Source organism: Pantherophis guttatus, chromosome 5 (assembly GCF_059756535.1).
Source record: "Pantherophis guttatus breed Tessera chromosome 5, ASM5975653v1, whole genome shotgun sequence".
Classification (NCBI taxonomy): domain Eukaryota; kingdom Metazoa; phylum Chordata; class Lepidosauria; order Squamata; family Colubridae; genus Pantherophis; species Pantherophis guttatus.
This window is the reverse complement of record NC_142067.1, coordinates 90,205,329-90,222,391: the sequence shown is the minus strand read 5'-3', so window position 1 is coordinate 90,222,391 and position 17,063 is coordinate 90,205,329.

The following is a 17,063-nucleotide window of genomic DNA, read 5'->3' as shown; positions in this document are numbered from 1 at the left end:
GGAGACATCCTAATTGCATGGACAGCTCGTGCTGCTGGGCTCAGTATGGGTCAAGTTGACTGGGCACCTGCCCCAATGGCCAACCCCTGCCCATCCAGTCAAGGACCTGGGACAGGACCCTATCACGGTGGGAGTGGGCAGCAATGTCGGTGACAGTCACCGGCAAGGCAACCTCGCCCACCAGAAGTACAGGTAGGGCAGGTGCGGGATCTAACACCGGTGCCGGCAAGGGGCAGCGACTCAAGGCATCCGCATGGGGAAGCAGTTTCCCCGGGCGGTAATTCAAAGTGTAGCTATATGCGGCCAGGAAAACCACCCACTGGGCCATACGGGGGGAGAGAACTTGAGGCGTTTGGCGGTGACCTGCTAGAAGCCCCAGTAAGGGCTTATGGTCTGTCACCAGCTCAAATGGCCTACCATACAGGTATTCGTGAAACCTCTTCACAGAGGCTACAATGGCCAAAGCCTCCCGGTCAAGCTGGCTGTACCTACGTTCTGTGGAAGACAACGTCCTAGAATAAAACGCTATAGGCGCCTCCACCCCGTTGGGGAACCGATGGCTCAACAAACCCCAATCCCGTAAGGCAGCGGTTCTCAACCTGGGGGTCACGACCCCTTTGGGGGGGTCGAACGGCCATTTCACAGGGGTCGCCAAAGCCCTCTCTTACCCCCCCATGCCTTCACTTACCCTCACTCTCTTCTCTGTTGGATCGCCGGCCGTTCGCTTACCCCGCCCACTCCCAATCTATTGTGCCTCCTGAGTCCCAGCTGATGGCTAGAGGAAAAAAAACTGTTTAAATTCTTGCCGCGGGGCTTCAAAGGGCCGCCCTACAGCCAGTGGTGGGATTCTGCCGGTTCTAGGGGGTTCGGCTGAGCCGTTTGTTAAATTGCTGGCTTACCCCGCCCCTTCCCAATAAATAGTGGTGGGCGAGGGGCAGGTGAGCCAGCAATTTAACAAACGGTTTGGTGTTTTTTTGTAATTTTATTGGCCCGCGGAGCTTCAGCATAGGCTAATTAGCCCTTGATTAGATCGGCTCCCGACTTTCAGCTGATTTGCTCTCAGCTGTTTTGCTCAGGGCTCTGCTGCTTGCTGGAGCAGATTTTTTTACCCCTAGCTATGCTGAAAAACGAAACTGAAAGTAAAGCAGCTGTTGGCTTTGCTGTTGCTGCAACGTTGGAAAATTAGGCAGGCAGATTTCTTTTCTATTTCCTCACAAAAAAAGGTAGGTGCAAACAATGGGAAATTTAGGGAAAAAGAGGAGAGTTCAAGATTTTAAAACACAAAAGAAAAAAAGCTCTATTTACCTAGGGAATTGTAATAATTGAGATACTATTAATTGTATATTGTGTTGAAAGCAAAAATGGTTAAGTTGTGGTTTGGAGGAATATATGGGGGAAATGTGGTTTATTATTATTGGTAAATACAATTAATTGATTTGTAAGAAATTGGATTGCATGGAAATAATTGGAATATTCATGTTCATATTGATTAATATACAAAAAAGGTAGTTATATAACTAATTGATTTATATCAAAATGTTGAAGTTATATTAAACAACTGTAATATTACATAATTAACCAATGTGCGGATGGATATAAAAATAGATGACAATGGGAAGGGGTATAATATAGAATAGAAGGGAAAAATTGAATTTGATTAAGATTAGAGATGAGGATGAAGGGTAATATTGTTTTTTTACAAAAATAGATGAGGAATAAATATGGCAAAAAGGAAATATAGAAATTGTGAATTTAATTGAAATGACTAAACACTGTTTAAATTTGTGAACCGGCCAAATACTCTGTTCAAAGAAAATACATTGTATGTTTGTATGTTTGTTTCTAATTATTGTTATTTATTCATATTTGTTCTCTTTTATTCTTTAAAGTTTAACAATTCATTCTTTATCTTAATATCTTTATATTTGTTTGGGGTTGGCTTTCTTCCCTTTCATCTTTTTTATTGTACAGCAATCTTTCTCCTCAAACCTACCAGTTCTCTCTTTTCTTTCCTTCTTACTTTCTCTTCCTCCCCCTCTTCTTCTCCTCCCTACTTCCTCTTCCTTTCTCCTTCTCCTCCTCTCTTCCTCCCTCTCTTACCCTCCCTCCTACTCTAATTTCCCTTCCCTTCCTTCATCCCTCTCTATTGCTGTATCCTTTTATGCATATGGACTACTCAGAGGGCTGAAAAAGTTATTTCTGACTGGTCCTCGCACTTTTGACCAGTCCTCGAACTTACGACTGTCCTCACATTTTACGTTTTTGCCCTATCTTGTCACCATGGTGAAGAGAAGCAGTTGTGAAATGAGTAACATGGTTGTTAAGAATGCTGCACGGGCATAAATGTGAGGATGGTCATAAGTGTGAGGACCAGTCAAAAGTCCGAGGACCTGTCAGAAATGACTTTTTTCAGCCCTCTGAATAGTCCCTATACACATAGCCATGGCCACCCGGTCACATGACCAGCTAGCCACACCCACCCAGTCACATGACCTCCAAGCCACGCCCACAAAATAAGCCACACCCACAGAACCGGTAGTAAAAAAATTTAGAACCCACCCCTGGTTGGGGGTCACCACAACATGAGGAACTGTATTAAAGGGTCGCGGCATTAGGAAGGTTGAGAACCACTGCCGTAAGGGGAGGCGTCAGCTGTCAGCATGAGTGATAGGGTTGAGCTATATTGGACTAAAGCCACAAATGAGGAAAGCAAGTCTTTTACATTCAGAAATGCACAGTTGTGTTCGTGGTTCCAGGACCACGGGGTGTCCTTAGACAGCATCCTATGAAGAGGTTCGGCCACGGAGGCCTTGTGGGGCAGGAACACATTATAAAAATTTAATAGCCCCAGGAAAGATTGTAGTTCCGCACGGCATGTGGGCGTGGCAGTGTGTTTAATCGCTGCCACTTTGGAAGGGGTGGGATGGATCCCCCTAGCGTCTACCAGATAGCTCAGAAACTCAATTTTGGGAACCCCAATGACACATTTGGATCTTTTTAATTTAAGGCCACAGGAGCGAAAATGGAGAAGGACAGCTCTAACTCTTTTGATGAGCTCACTCCGACAAGAAGCGGAGATGACCACATCGTCAAAGTAGGGCACCACTCCCAGCAGGCCATGGAGCAGCAGCTCCATGAGGTTTTGAAAAAGACCAGGGGCAACGCTGATCCCAAATTGCAGGCACCAACACTTAAAACGCTCCCCATTGGGTGACGATGGTTTGAGCCTCGGCTGAGGCGTCATCCACCGGAAGCTGCTGATATGCCTGGGCCAAATCTAATTTAGCAAAGATGGACCCTGGCCCCAAGGAATGCAGCAGATGTTGGACTACAGGGACAGGGTAGGGATTTGCCTGCAAGACCCTATTCAGGGTACATTTAAAATCTCCGCAGATTCTAATGGAGCTGTCAGGCTTTATGGGGACCATTATGGGTGTCTCCCACTTGGAGTGGTCAGTTGGTTCCAGGACCCCCTGGGCAATTAGTTTGTCCAACTCCGCATCCACCTTAGGCCTGAGAGCAAGAGAGCAAGAGGGACAATACGGTTTGAGCCGTATTGGTGCTACATTTGGATCTAGGTTCAAGGAAATGGGAGAACCCACATATTTTCCTAAGGTGCCCTCAGAAACGTCGGCAAACTCAGTGAAAAGGCCATCAATCCCAGCCACCGACGTAGAGTGTATCCCTGAGATTTTCAACCCTAATGCCCTGAACCAATCCATGCCTAACAGACTAGGCAGGAACCCCTTAACTACAATCAAAGGAAGATGTCCCACGAATCCCTCTGACTCAACCAGGAACCAACCCTGCCCCAGGATTGGGATAAAATTTCCCTGATAGTCCTGAAGGTTGATTGGGCACTGCTGTAGCTGTCTCTTTGTTATTGTTGGAATCAGTTTTTTCAATACCCCCCAGGATACTATGGATTTAGTGGACCCCGTGTCCAATTCCATCTGACAGGAGGCACCTTCTATTTTTACTGTCATCAAGAGTTTGGTGCCATTCGGTTTAAAGGGGCGTGCGGTCACCTCAGCAACACTGCGTTTGCGGAAGATGGAAAAACAGCTCTCCTTGCTGGGGCGGCGAGGCTTTGGAACAGCAGATGACTCAGCCAATGAACGGCAGACTCTGGCAATATGCCCTTGTTTACCGCAACGGCGGCAAACAGCCGACCTGAAATGACAGGTCGCTCTTGGATTTTCTTCCCCACAGCTGAGGCAGCCGGCTTGAGGCCCCAACTTCATTCATGAACCACTCCGCCGGGGGTTTGGATGCCAGTAGGCAGCTGATGTCCGTCTCTCCTCATCCGTGGTGTTGTCTGAGGCGATGTCCTGCAGGTTTACTGAGATAGCCGCCTGAGATGACGGGAAGACTTCCTGATATCCGCGGTGGATTTCTCCGACATCGCCGCCGCCTGGGCTTCTTCGAGAGCAGTCTGCAGGTCCAGATTTTTCTTGGCTAACAGCCACCGCTGAAGCCAGATGTCCCTAACCCCGCACACCAGCTGCTCCACTAGCATGTCATCTAAATCTCTGTACTCACAATTTAGGACAGCCGTTCTCAAACGAGCCATGTAATGATTTACTGACTCCCCCTCCTCCTGTACGACTTGCCGCAACTTAAAACGATGGGCTATTTTTGATGGGGCCGGGGAGTAATGGCTCTTCAGCTTTTCACGCAACGAGTCCCATGGGGCAGTGTGCACAGGGGCAGGTGCGAACAAGGCTCGGGCGGTCATGAACACTTCAGGGCCACAGGAATTCAAGAAGTATGCCCTTTTCCTGCTGCTGGAGAGATCAGTGAAATCGTTTGCCTCCAGAAAGCATTCGAATCTCGCCATGTAGGCATCCCATGACTCTGCGAGCGCGTCATAAGGGGCAAACGGTGGTGCCATTTCTGCCTACCTATAGTGTCTCAGCAGGTGTTACATGGGGCACATTCCACCTTCGTCACCAGTATTCCGTTGACAGCTGAGACATTAATGAGGCGAGAGTAGCATGAACGAGAAAGGTTTATTACTTTAATAACAGCAATGACAGGAACATAACGGACAGCTTCTGGTAACTGACAGCTCTTTTATACTCTGAACTGTCAATGAGCTAACCAATAGGAACCCAGTAAAACTCCCGTACGCGTTAGCCACTCCCTTCTAGCCAATCCGCCGGCAGCGTCCTTGTTGCCGGGCTGCCGCGATCACAACAGAAATCACTTCCAAAAAATCTTGCCAAGAAAACTGCAGGTTTCTTTTGAGAACTGTAAACTAGTGTTTAAGGCACTGAGCTAGAAATCAGGAGACCATGGGTGATGAGTTCTAGTTCTGCCTTAGACACAAGTTAGCTGGTGACCAGTCACTCTCAGGTCTAAGAAGCAGGCAATGGCAAACTACTTCCAAATATTTACCAAGGCAAATACAGGTGGTCTGCAATTTATGGCCACAATTGGCCCCAGAATTATGATTGTAAGTTGTCAGTGTAGTACCCATAGGATCACCTTAATGATCTCAATTCTGACTCTCCCCATTACCATTGTAAAGCAACTGTGCAGTGCAAAGGATGTTTTGGGGTGGAAGCACTGAGAGACCTGGTGCAGGCCCAGACCTGCACTACTGCACCTCCATAGCTTGTACATGGCCTTTCCCCTAAGGCACCCTTTACATAGCTTCCTGCTCCACTGGGTCCTACAACCTTGCCCCTCCTCTGCATACCATTATGCCTTGCTCCACTTTCCTCTCTTGAAAGCACACCCAGCTGAAGCAATCATGGCCTTCCTGCAGAGGCCATCCTGTGCCATTCAGGTAGCAGGCATCATTCACACAGTCTCTCAGAAGGGTGCAATTTTCCAGATCATACAATTTGGAAAGTCACAGCCTTCTGAGATATTGTAAAAATTGCAGCTGCTTTCAAAATAAACCCACTTCTGGGATAATGTGAAGCAGCTTCTATATAAGAAGGCTTCCACAACATATTGGCTAAATTTGTTGATTCAGATTTTTATACTGAGCAGAAGTTTGGATTTGATGGTTTAAATGACCTCTTGGTATTCTACAGCTGTGTTCTTACAATTTCAACAACTAACTCTTCTCCATTCATTCATTTACCATCACACACTGAAGGCAGATGGATATATCTTGTAGACCTTTTTACAGTCCTCCCAGCCACTGTATAGGAGGCTAGGAGACCATTTTTTATCCTACATTTTCTCTTATTTTTTCTGGGCTGGAGCAAAATATAATAAAAAGTTGGGGCATGATCAGATACCAATCAGAACCAATTACCAATTACCAGAACCAATGGAAAGTGTCTTCCCATCTGCCAAATAGCTACAGATATTTGGTAGAGTTACTTTCAGAATATTTTTTAATTCAGAACTATTAAATAATCCAAGAGTGGTTCTCTTCCCAAAGATGACTTATCTCAACTAGCCTCTTGCATCTATAGCCAAGGTTAAGGTTCTTGTTGTAATGTTGTAGAGCCATGGTGGCGCAGTGGTTAGAGTGCAATACTGCAGGCTACTTCTGCTGACTGTCAGCTGCCAGCAATCCGGCAGTTCAGTTCTGACCGGCTCAAGGTTGACTCAGCCTTCCATCCTTCTGAGGTGGGTAAAATGAGGACCCAGATTGTTTGGAGCAATATGCTGACTCTATAAACCAATTAGAGAGAACTGTAAAGCACTGTGAAGTGGTATATAAGTCTAAGTGCTATTGCTATTGTATAACTAAAATCTAGGAAAGAAAATAAAGATTGTTGGGCCCCAATGCTGGCTGCGTTTTTTACTTATATTAATAGCACAGCACTTTTTCCATGTGAGTGGAATGAGGCCATAGTTATGTCTCTGTATAAGAACACATGAAATATATTTAACCCTAGACCAATTAGCTTGCTTAATACAATAAACAAACTATATGCAAAGCATATGTATTTATGACTATCGGATTGGGTCCAAAGTGAAAATATTCTTGTTGAGAAACAAACAGAATTTAGAAAGGACCCTTGAATCTTAACTACTGTCCAGTCTTGTATCATTTAGCTGAAAAATATTTTTCATCGCTGTTACAGCCTTTCTGGATTTTATATCAGCTTTTAATTTGATGCTAAAGCAGATGCTATGGGAAAACGTTGGGAATTTTCAATGGATAAAATATTGCTCCTCCTTACTCATAGTCTTTATTCTAACACTTCTTTGAAAGTCAAATGTTTCCCTTGGAGACATATTTCTAGAACATCAAAAGAAAGTGAAGGCAAGGGTGTATTCTAGACCCCTTACTTTTTAATTTGTATATCAATTCAATAATTCAGGCTCTCTCATCTTGTAATTATCCCTCTCCATTGTTAGCAGATTGTGCAATTCCAGCCTTACTGTATGCAGATGATGTAATAATTTTGTCTATCTCCCAGATGGAAATGAGAAGGGCAATGAGGGCATTGGCTTCCTTTTGCATAAAAGAAACACTTGTAGTAAATTACAAAAAGAACCTAAATTGCTGGTGTTTGCATAACAAAACAATAGGTTATATTAATGGCAAATTAATAGGACCCCAATAGAGCAGATACATAATTATATCTTGGAGTGCAGTTCCAGACTTCCTTATCTTGGAGCATGCATTTGTCTGTATCAGGAAGTGTCCCATCATACTTCCGCAGCCATCTTAAGATTCTTCTATTCAAAGGGGGTATATATTATTCCTGCAGCTTGCAAGGTGTTTGTTGCTAAGGTCATCTCTCAGCTTCTTAATGGTGATGCATTTTTACAAAGCTTAATACATGGAAGCTGTCCAGTCTAAATTTATAAGAACAATATTCTCAGTTTCAAAATGCATCAAGAATGCTGTTGGTCAGAGACAGGTTTGGTTGCCAGACCTTGATTCTATCTCTGTAATTTCTGGTTGAAATTGATTTTTTCTTCTTCTGTGGTTGTGGCTCCAGTGCTTCTGAGAGGCCACTTAAATCAAGCTAATGAAAGTTAATAACAAATTCTGTCCTTAGGACTTTCTTTGGAAAGTATCTTCCATTAGGGTAAAATATGCCAGGAGTCACCTTAAAATATCTGGGATATTGATTTTCAAAACCATTTAGTCTTAGCATACAACCCTACAGTTTATAGATTCTCTCAAATGGACATCTTACTTCTCTTCAATTCTAATTCTGAAATTTTGTTGGCCTTTCACTTTGGCCAGGTTGGATACTTTACGTTCTGCAATTCTGTGCAAATGGTATAAAAGGATCCCTTTTCAGCAGTGCTTATGTCTATGTGGAAATGGCTCTGTGGAATCCTTAAGCCTTTGTTGTGTGCTCTCTCTCTCTCTCCCCTCCCTCTTCCTCTCATCAAAGAAGATACATATTTAACCAATTTTAAAGAATTACTTTGCAGGAGAGCACAATATCACTACATTTATCTGACCAGGACCTTAGCATATTTTTCATGGTTATCCCCCTGTTTTTGCTATTATTTCTTGTATCCGTCCTTCCTAACTATGGTTGAAGTTCAGCACAAAAATTAGTGATTGCCACTGCTATTTATGCTACAGTTACTACAATAATTTATGTTATGTAATTTTATTGCATTTTAAAGTTTTATTAATAATTACACATCAATGTATTTTATCGTTATGCTTTCTGACCCATAGGCCATTATAAAAAGGTTTCTTCCTAATCTTTTTTATCATTTGTGTTGATATTTTCTCCTCTTCCGTTATAGTGTTGGAGGAAAACCCAAAGAGACATAACAATGGAAAGCGTAGAGAGATCCACTTTTCACAGGGTCTGTCTAAGACTTTATCTTGATGATAGGTAACCTCATGTTTGACATTTCTCATGCTATGCCTGACTGGAAAGATATGCTGAATATATGAATTCCTTGAGGCTCTGGAGAACAATAAAAGGGGTTAAATGATATATGTGTGTGATACATCATAATGCAAATGATGAAATGTATTCTTGCATAAAATGCCATACAAGTACTAAATTGGATCTTTTCCACAATGACATAATGTTGCAAATTAATTTTGATGCCCTTGTGGCTTGGAAATTCCTTCTGACCACTGTGAAAAAGGGATCTAGTCCACCTCAACAGACTGCCATAACATGTTTCTCAATGTGAAATAAAAGTTCCATCCTTCAGAGTGGCAATTAACTTGTAGGAACATTTTCATAGTTATCTTGGATTGGATTGGATTCAGTTGGATTAAAAGAAGTAAATTCTGTGTTTTGGTTTTCTGTCAGAGACCAAGTGCTTTCAAGTGGTATAATGTTGGCCAAGATAAACTTGTTTTAGTATTGAGTTCAATACTTTTGGCCAACTTTACCCTTTGTGAAACTAACCAGATTTAATCCAGATGATATCTTTGTAAAAAAAAAAAAAAAAAGCAAAGGAATTATGCATGCCTATTCCTCATTGGAAATATGGTATGGCACACATATGACTTGATCCCAAACCAAGTAATGTAAATAGCATCTACACATGGAAAACAAATTGATTTTTACCATGAGAAAGTCTTCCTTTAGCAAGTTTCAGGAGGAATATGTATATTAAACGTTCATAATAATTATTTAAATTTGTAAGAATTCTTCCTGCATCTAATTATGTAACTGAAGTTTTAAATAATTTTATCTTTGTGGGATGATTATATATAATTTTGCAAGTCATAGTGGCTCCCAATATATGTTTTATTTGAAATAATGATAGCAATAAAACATAAATATATATTTTATGCTGGTCTGATTGTAATAAAGAAGTGATTTGACTCAAGTACTGTATATATTAAAGATAGCCTATCTTAGTCAGTAAAAAATATTTATGAAAAAAATTGTTTTATTAAGTGTTAGTGTCCATCAATAACAGGACTGAACAATAATTTGCTAGACTAAAACAAGTTGCATCAGGACAGAATGTTAGTATGATAGTAGAAACTTCAAAGTCACATATTATATATTACTATCACAATAACATTCTGTACTGGGCAAGACTGCCTTTTTAGACATAAGAATCCAGTCACAAAACAAAGTACAGGAAAGCATGCAGAGAAAGGATTCTGAATTTATTCCAAAATTTTAGCAGCACGGACAATATGTTTGTGTATGTATGCACTGGAAAGCATGGAGTAGTCTGCATATTATGTTCTCTGAGTCGGGCTTGGGAGGAAGGAGGAAGTGAAAATAGAGCAGTTGCTAATATTCAACCTGCTTCCTAATTGGATTTAGCGTAGATAGACATTGGGTGAAAGTTTTAAGTTTTTTTTTCTTGAAGCCTTCAGCTTGACTTAACCTTTACCATTTCCTTTCACCATAAGCCCTTTCAATAGAACTTAGAAATGTGATTCAAGTATAATAGCAATAGTACTTAGTCTTATGTACCACTTCATAGTGCTTTACAGTTCTATCTAAGTGTTTTACAGTGTCAGCATATTGCCCCCAACAATTTGGGTCCTCATTTTACTGACCTCAAAAGGATGGAAGGCTGAGTCAATCTTGAGCCTGGTGAGATTTGAACTGCCAAATTTCAGGCAGCTGGTAGGCAGCAGAAATAGCCTGTAGTACTGCATTCTAACCACTGCATCACCATGGCTCTTACAATATTGGCTTTTGCTGATTTTCACAAGGCTGTTTTTATATGAACTGCCTGGTTTTGGTCCCCAAGAGCTAGGACCAAGTTACTATTTTATTACAAATTATTATTTTTTCCTTCTTCAAGACCCAATGAGAAGAGAAACTGGAACTGAATGTACTTGAATGTCTGCAGTTTCCTGCACCCCAGGGCAGAACTCACCTTCACCTACAGACTGGCAACAAGAAGGTCTGGCAGTCCTCCAATAGGGCGTATTTCTTTTCTTCTCAGTACATGTCTTTTATTGCACTTTAAAACTTTGCTCCCGTAGTAGTTAAATAAAAATGCACAATAATGCCTTTAATAACACTAAAATATGGTCAATCTTAGCATCCATAACAACTTTACAAGACTCAACACACATAAAAAAACTAAATTTTTCACAGATTACATAGAAGAAACTAATCCATATATTGGGGTGCCTTTAACATAGTGTTGATTCTTGATTACTGCTTGAACAAGTGCTTGCAGTTTTCTTGGCAAGGTTTTTCAGGAATGGTTTCCCATTTCCTTCTTCCAAGGGTTGAAAATGAGTGACTGGGCCATGATTAGTCAGTTGAGCTATAACTCACACTATCCCATTTGATGCCTTAATTGGTACTCCAAACTGGCTTTCTAATCCACATGTAGCAATATTGATATATGAAGTAAGCTGTTATGGAAAATCTAGAAAAAAAGACCATAACACTGGGAAAAAATAACCAACTGTTATTTCAATGATCACTGGGTTCCATCTTCAGAAAGTGAGAAATCAGCAATAAAAGGAAGGTAAGACTTTGTATAAGACTTTTGAATTGTAGTATGGAAAATTCTCAGGCTCTGATTTGCTATTAGGATCCTGGAAAAATTTAAGAAAAACCAGATAGGATTAACTATATTAAAAAATGTCATTTGTTAAAGAAAATGTTTTATAACCACAACTGAGCCCAAAATTTCCAATTCTAATAAGACAGTTGAGTGAGTTTTGCCCCATTTTACAATCGTTCTTGCCACAGTTGTTAAACGAATTAGTGCAGTTGTTAGGTTAATAATATGATCTGGCTTCCCCACTGACTTTGCTTGTTAGAAGGTCACAAAAGGTAATCTCATGTCCCCAGGACATTGCAACTGTCATAAATACATGCCAGTTTCCAAGCATCTGAATTTTGATCATATGACCATGAGGATGCTGCAACAGTCATAAGTATGAAAAACAGTCATGTCACTTTTTTCAGTGCCATTGTGACTTTGAACAGTCACTAATTGTAAGTGACTAATCGAAAATTACCTGTATCATATTGTGAACACATTGTCTGAAGACATTGTCCATCTACTATAATGATAGACGGCAACAGAAGTGGATGACTAGCTGAACAATCAATGGACTCAATTACCATGACAACAGGTGCACATTCAGGAGCCCTGAATAGACAAATCTTCTTGGGGAAGATCTATCAGTGTGGTCACTAAGATTCAATATCAATTTGATGGCACAAAGTCTCTATCCTATGCATATACATATATACTTAAATACGCACTGGGAAGAGAATATGATGTCATGGGTGTTTAATTACTTTCTACATCTTGGAGTACTTGGTAGAGAAGATTACAAATTTAAATATAATGGAGGAAGGGCCTCTAAGAACATTAAATTATAATGTAGCTTCACATATGGTGGTACAATACATTTTCAGCAATTATAATCGCCCTGATGAAGATTCAGTGTCTAATTTTTGCACATATGGAGACCACCAGATTGGGAAAGGCTAGTATGTCTCATAAAGAAAGATATGGGACTAGCGGGATGTCCAAGTATACTGGTAATTAATTCATGGTTCCAATGTAATTCAACACCACTAATTAAGACTAATGAAACAATGTTTGATGGCTTTATTTGAAAATTTAATTAAATGCCCAGTGTCAGGAGGGTGAAAACATTTAAGTTAAGAATTATTTCTGTCCGTAAGCTTTCTAAGATCATAGATTCATGTCATCCACTGCAAATCACTTTCCAGACATGACTCGTATTAATAAGACTGGAGGGGATACTTTAGGGGCCTATGGAGACATTTGATTTATTTAAGGAAGTACTGTGGATACAATCATAATATGACTTAAGTGGGGTATGGCTAAAAAAAATTACTGCTATATGGATATGGCAAGGCACAAAAGTTTATGACCTTATTTTTTTCTGTCTCATGCAGAGAAAGCAGAGAAATATGAAAAGATAGCAGGACTAACCAATAGGCACAAGGTATTGGTCCTTATGCAGGTAAATTTCTTCATTTAGAGGTAAATGGAAAGCTAAATGAAGGACAATAAGGAAGGGGGAGCAGGTGAAAGAAGAAAGAGAAAATAAGGAACATAAAAAGTATCCCAGAGGGAGGATAAGCTCATTTCACAAATGATCCTGTTTCTACCCCTATTTTCAGAAAAGGAGAAATCATTCAATTGAATTTGAAATGGGTAAATGGATTAAAAAAAAAAGCAGTAGTGTAACCTGGCAGATATAGGGCATTGTTAGCACTTTGTTGAAAGATTTCAAGGGTAAAAAAATAATTCTGGGGAGAAGAAACAGAGACAGTTCTCAGACCATCACTCTCACTTTGGCAGACACACATGTTGAGTAATTTTATAATGAAAATTCTATACTTGTCTGTATTCAAATGTAAATCCTATTGAGCTTATCAGTATTTGTTTAATAAAGGTATTCAAATTAAAGTATCTCTGACAAATGTCATTTAGCCTCATATAATTCTTATTTCATAGGCATACTTTTACAATTCAATCCTCATTCAATTCAACAATTTCAATCTATTTTTATACTATTGTATTCAATCGATGTTCATTCAGCACTCATTTATTTTTTTTATTTTATCCCACCTTGTTTTACTATTGCAGTAACCTGTTTCTACATAATTGAACTTTTTCCTTTTATACATATTATACATTTTTTATCTACATTTTGCAGCAATCATTTTCTTTTTTAAAAAATCACTCTCAGATCCTTCATCTTATCTTTCCACTAGGGATCATTTGTTAGCCTATTTCATACACCTTAGTGGCTTTCCATACACTTTTCTTCTATTTAACATTGCAATTTTCACTGTGTACTAGGCCCTCCCCTCCCCTCCCATCATTGAATACAGCAGTGGAAGGGATCTTTACTAAAAAGTCATGTCTCTGGGAGTATTATTGCTGCATGACTATTAGGTGGCCAACATCAATTTGTGTGTCTGCTAATATCAAAATCCAACAGTTATACTTCTGCCAAGCATGTCATAATCATATCCCTTTAACAATGTCAACAGAATGTCCTTGCCTCATCCAACATGTTATATATCTCAGGATAATGAACCTTCTCTGTCTCAACCACAGCTCAGTACCAGTGTTTACTTAAATATACACCAATTGTCTGGGTTGAGCTATGGAATGATAATAACAAAAAGTAACATGTAGTGTTGGTTTTACCTCATGCAACAAAGAATTACAACATGCTTTTTGCTATTCAGGCAAGAAGTGACAAGTTCTCTAACAGATACTGTAAGAGGAATGCATGTAGACAGTATATAAAAATAGCTCTAGCTTTTTGATCTCATTCCAGATTGGCTAGCAATTAAACTCCTGACTCAAATACTATGGAATTTTTACTGACTAATAATTTTCTTTCTGTATATAATCCTTCTCAAAAATTGTGTAACGCACACTTTGTCATGATTACAAAGCACAGAATACCCAAATAAAACTCAGATAACATTTGTAAGGATTTGCTTTGGAATTTGAATACATTCCCGAAAGTTAGCAGGGTGTCTGATTCTGAGTTGGAAAATATGACATGTTTTAAGCATACTGGTTATATGAAACAAAAAGCTCTTCTAATTTAAAATTTTCTTCATGAAGATGACCAATTATTGGAGGTCATTTGAAATTACATCCATCTATTCCGTTTGTTAGGATATAATAACTCATTCTACCAACTGACAATTGTCATTACTCTACACATTAAGAAGATAAATATTTGGTACTTGCATTATTTCAAAAAATTCATATGACCTCCGGTGAACAATTGAACAAAAACATTTCCTTTCAAGGAGCTCTTTCATAATCCTCAGACTGATCTCATTTATTTTTCCTTAAAAGAACTGCCACCTATATAAATAAAAAAAGCACTAAAATTATAGGCCTATCCTTCATTGACATCACATCACATGTCATGTCCCTGAAAGTTTGTGGGGGCATAAAGTATGACTGGTGACTGATCAAAATCAATAATGCCCTTAAAATATTATTGTTTCAACAAGCTGGGCTGGCTTACACATGAATTTTAATGGTTTGTTTTAGTTTTTAATAATATTGGGGCCAAATTATTTAATATTTTTTAAACTGTTTTTTAAATTTTATGGATATATGTGTTTTATAGTTGGCTGTGCACCGCCCTGAGTCCCTCAGGAGAAGGGCGGTATAAAAATTTAAATAAATAAATAAATAAATAAATAAATAAATAAATAAATAAATAAATAATAAATAAAATCACCTGCCCCTCCCAAAGAAAGATATATGTCTATATTTGATTCCTAGCAATAGCAATAGCACTTAGACTTATATACCTCTTTATAGTGCTTTCAAGACCTCTCTAATGGTTTACAGAGTCAGCACATTGCCCCCAATAATATGCTACAAAGTTGAGTAATGCCAAAATTGATAAGGACTTAAGTATATTACAACCTTGAAAGGAAACTTAAGGAATACTATAGGCTTATGATTTGTGGCCTCTTCTGCTTTTTCTTCTAAAAGGCTACCAGACCCGTTTGTTCAGTCTCAGGATTTGAAAAGCCAGCTGGCTTTCAGGGAAAGGATTATGATTTCAATCCAATTGTATGTTTCTAAACCATTTTTTCATAAAAGGATCTTGTACTTGTAATCGTCTTGGTCATTGCCTGGCCTCCATTCAAAATGCCAAGAGTGATGAGTTTATAATACGGCATTTGGCTGAACCAGACCAAAGTGCTTCAAAAGGCAAAAAGAAAAGGTGGGCTGGGAGAAGAAAAGAGAGTATCTATAGAAGGACAAAAGGAATCCATGGCACATTTAGCCACCAATGGTAAGATTTTAAATACAATTGTAGCTGTGCCTCTTGCCTAGATGCGAACTGCACAATTTTTAATTATGGTTATGAAAGTCACTCAATTGTGCGATGGCTAGCTATATAACTGATGATTTTTTTTAAAAATGAGAAGCATGTGCATATTGCGTCCTTTCAGTTTTAAAACAGGGCTGCTATAGCTAGGCTTCAAATGACCACTAGATGGAATATGATCAGAAATCTGAAAAACATTAACTCATTCTTGACATCTGGTGGTGATCTTGATTTGTGCAGTCCAAATATGGTAACCTTAATAAAAGTAAGATGTTTCAAATAAGCTAGCAATTTCATAGATTAGCTAGATTAGTTATTATTTCTTGGTAATAATACATTAGTGATTTCTGACTTTTTTCAGTCATTTTAACTACCTGGCTGCTTATTTATAGCTTCCTATTGAAATATTGACTATATCTACCTTGCCTAGTTTTCCAAGTCATTCAAGGTCAGCCAAATGCTACCACTACCTGTCCACTATCTGCTGTTCAATTGAAGAATTCCATATCAGTTTCTCAGACTCTAAACAAGTTGTATCATATTACATACATTATTTTCATTAACTTATTTCAGGAAGGATTCGTTTAGAGCAGTGTCTCTCAACCTTGGTAGCTTGAAGATGGGTGGACTTCAACTCCCAGAATCCCCCAGACAGCAGCGCTGGCTGAGGGATTCTGGGAGTTGAAGTCCACCCATCTTCAAGCTACCAAGGTTGAGAAACACTTGTTTAGAGGAATAATGCAGAAGCTTTTCCTTTAAAAGAGGGAACCAAATCCCATTCCATCACAGGCATTTTTCATTATCCTGATTTTCTGTAGCTTGATTTTTGATATTTTAACTTATAGGCCTGTTCTCCAAGCGTAGCAGGATTCAAGAAAATTTGATTAAATGATATGCTGATGTATACTGTATATATTGGATGTGCAGCAACTTGTGGGCCACATCAAGGCAATAGATACTAATTAATTCTTATTGTGGTTGTCTTTTTACTGCCAAGTGAAGCAAAAGAGAAAATGTTTGGGGTTAGGGTTTTTCTGCCTCATCTGCAAAAATCCTATGTCTTACCTTGGCAACTTTGCACTTTTCCTCAGAGAGCAGGTGCATCTTTTTTCCTGGATTCCCTCAATCACAAATTGGCACAATATGCACCAGGCTCTTTCCAACAATTCCTGATCAAACATATTTGATTTATATGTAACATGGCTTTTATTCCTCCCTTCAGAATTAATTTACCCATAAGTGGAAATGTTAGCTAAATTATGAATATTCAGTAAGTATGAATAGTTGTATCCGAAATACCAGTGGATTTATATTGCTGCCTGTTACCTGTCTGTTTTGTTTTTTGTTC